The sequence below is a fragment of the Bison bison genome, unplaced genomic scaffold (genome assembly GCF_000754665.1).
Source record: "Bison bison bison isolate TAMUID 2011002044 unplaced genomic scaffold, Bison_UMD1.0 scf7180017864062, whole genome shotgun sequence".
In the NCBI taxonomy this organism is placed as follows: Eukaryota; Metazoa; Chordata; class Mammalia; order Artiodactyla; family Bovidae; genus Bison; species Bison bison.
The window spans coordinates 2,119,552-2,123,366 of NW_011494634.1; positions in this window are offsets into that span (position 1 = coordinate 2,119,552).

Sequence of the window (3,815 nt, forward strand, 5' to 3'; positions counted from 1 at the left end):
TGTAGGTGAGTGATCATACCATCGTGATTATCTTGGTCATGAAGATATTTTTTGTACAGTTCTGTGTATTCTTGCCACCTCTTCTAAATATCTTCTGCTTCTGTTAGGTCCATACCATTTCTGTCCTTTATCAAGCCCATCTTTGTATGAAATGTCCCCTTGGTATCTCTAATTTTCTTGAAGAGATCTCTAGTCTTTCCCATTCTGTTGTTTTCCTCTATTTCTGTGTGGGTGCAGGAGGGCCTAGAGGAACTACTCCACGTTCAAGGTCAGGAGGGACAGCAGTGAGGAGATACCCCTCATCCTAGGTAAGGAGCAGTGGGTGTGCTTTGCTGGAGCAGCTGTGAAGAGATACCCCACGTCCAAGGTAAGAGAAACCCAAGTAAGATGGAAGGTGTTGCAAGAGGGCATAGAGGGCATACACACTGAAACCATAATCACAGAAAACTAGTCAATCTAATCACACTAGGACCACAGCCTTGTCTAATCAATGAAACTAAGCCATGTCCTGTGGGCCCACCCAAGACAGGTGGGTCATGGTGGAGAGGTCTTGACAGAATGTGGTCCACTGGAGGAGGGAATGGCAAACCAGTCAGTATTCTTGCCTTGAGAACCCCATGAACAGTATGAAAAGGATGTATTTATTAAGTGTAAAATACTAATAATTACTTCAAGAAATAAATTACTTTGTCTTAGTGGAATACATTTGTATTAAAGCATAAGGGAGCTTCCCAGGTGGCACCAGTGGTAAAGAACCCCCCTCCCAGTACAGGAGACATGAGATCCAGGTTCAATCCATGAGGCAGGAAGATCCCCTGAAGGAGGGCATGGCAACACACTGCAGTATTCTTGCCTGGAGAATCCCATGGACAGAGGAGCCTGGCAGATGGCAATCCATAGGGTTGCAGAGAGTTGGAGACACTGAAGTGACTTAGCACACAAAGCATAAAGGGATGCTAATCTTTTTTTCCTGACAGGTAATGAAAGCATTGTGGCTTGTCACAAATTTTGTCATATCATTATCAAACAGATTTAGAAGACATAAAAGTGTGTTTTGCATTATCTGTTAATATTTTCCTATTGCCTTTTTCTATAAATGCACATAATGTATATTAAAAGAAGTTAGATAAATAAAATAATTTTGGTAACCTTATGCATACAGATGAAACAGTTTTTGTCATGGAATTTAAAAGCTAAGTAAGTAAAAAAAGTTAAATTTTAAATGGTAAAAATGGGAAATCAAAAATTGAATTTTAGCCTATAGCCAAAATAGAATAATAGGAGATTAGATTTACACAATGCAACTAAATTTTAAAAAGACACAAAATACTTGAAATGGTTTTCAAATACTGAATTTTTAAAAATAAACTTGGAATTATTTACCTAGAGAAAATATCTTTAAAAATGAAAATTAAAACTTCTTCAGACCTAGAAAGGTTGAAAGAATTTATCACAAGCTAACCTTTGCCCTACAGGAAACATTGAAAGTACCAGATAGAAATCTGCTTCTATGCAAAGGAATGAAGAACAACAAAAATGGTAAATATGTGAACAAATATAAGACCTTCCCCCCCCCTTATTTTAAATTATCTTTAAAGGGTAGCAGACTGTTTAAAACAAAAATAATAACAATGAATTATGTGGTAACATATGTAAAATGAAATGTCTGACAAGCGTATCTGTCTTCAAGGGTGGGAGGAGGGAAATGAAAGCACACCACTCTAAGGTTCCTTAACTGTGGGGCAGAGTACTACCAAAAAGTAGGATGCTACGAGCTGAGAATGTGCCCTGTAAACCCCAGAGCAACCACAAACGCAGAACAGTTCTAGTTAGTAAATCAACAAAGATGATGAAATGCAGCCATCAAAAAACCCAAAAAAAGCAAAGAACAAGGGGCAAAGAATAAATGGGACAATAGAAAATAAACAGTAAAATGGTAGATTTAAGCAGCAATATCAATAATTACATTAAGTATAAATTATCAACTACCCTTATGAAATTGAATTTTTTTATCCAGCTGTATACGAAATAGATGAAATCCACTTTAAATATGAAGATACAAATAGTTTAAATACAAAAAGTTGAAGTAAAAAATTAGTACATGAACTGAATGGAAATGAAAGCAAATTATCATATTTTGTGGGAATCAGCTAAAGCAGTACTTACAGGGAAGTTTATATCATTAAATATCTGTATTAGAAAAAGAAAGGGCTCAATAGCTTCAGCTTCCACCTTAAGTTAGAGAAACAGCAAGTAAAACCCCCAAAGAAGCAAATGAAAAAAGATTAGAGAATACAAAGCAAAAGTCAGTTGAGGAAATCAGTGAAAGTAAAAGCTAGTGCTTTAAGGTCAAACCTTTAGCTAACCAGCTGAGAAACAAACAACCAACCATAGATTACCAGTATCAGGAATGAAAGAAGTGACATCACTACAGAGATGTGCTGCTGCTGCTGCTGCTAAGTTGCTTCAGTCATTCATGTCCGACTCTGTGTGACCCCATAGACGGCAGCCCACCAGGCTCCACTGTCCCTGGGATTCTCCAGGCAAGAACACTGGAGTGGGTTGCCATTTCCTTCTCCAATGCGTGAAAGGGAAGTTGCTCAGTCGTGTCCGACTCTTAGTGACCCCATAGATATACAGCCCACCCAGCTCCTCTGTCCATGGGACTTTCCAGGCAAGAGTGGGGTGCCATTGCCTTCTCCGACAGAGATGTGCTACTTAGGTATAAATTTGATAAAAGTTATGTATGACCTGTACTCTGAATTCTACAAAACATTACTTAGAGAAGGTAAACCTAAGTAAATGATATGCCAGGTTCATAGACTGAAAGGCTCAACATTGTTAAATATCAGTTTTTCCCATATTGATTTTCCAATTCAATGTAATAATAAAAATTTGAGCAGAAACTATTTTTCTCTTCAGCTTGCCTAATTTAGCATTAACCTAATCTGGTAAGTATTTAATATCATCTATTTTATTTTTCATCCTAGAATTTCCATTTTGTTATTTTTTTATAGTTTCTAATTCTCAGTGAAATCTCCTAATTAAGTATATTGATTTTAGTTTTTTTTAATTTAAATGAATTTTTTTGGTAAACTATACTGAAACAAAACTAGAAAAAAGGTGTGAAGTATATAACATATATGTATGTTTATCACTTAAAATGAATTTATCTTGAGAAAACAGGAACATTAAACAAATCAATTAGTTTAAATCACCACATTAAGGATCATCTCAATGGATACAGAAAGGTATCTGATAAAAGTTACTACTGATTCATGGTAATCTTATAAACTGAATAGAAGAAATTTTCTTTATGCTGAGAAAATATATCAGAAACCAACTGCAAATGTTTTGTTTTCTTTTTTAACTGAGATATAGTTAATTTTCAATAGTATGTGTTTCAGGTGTGCAACATAGTGATTCATAATTTTCAAAGATTATGCTTCATTTATAGTTATAAAATATTAGTTATATTCCCTGTGCTATACAGTATTTCCTTGTAGCTTGTTTATTTTGTATATCAGTTCAGTTCAGATCAGTCAGTCGTGTTCAACTCTTTGTGACCCCATGGACTACAGCATGCCAGGCTTCCCTGTCCGTCACCAACTCCCAAAACTTGCTCACACTCTTGTCCATCAAGTCAGTGATGCCATCCAACCATCTCATCCTCTCTTGTCCCCTTCTCCTGTCTTCAGTCTTTCCCAGCATCAGGGTCTTTTCCAATGAGTCAGTTCTATGCATCAGGTGGCCAAAGTATTGGAGTTTCAGCTTCAGCATCAGTCCTTCCAATGAATATTCAGGACTGATTTCCT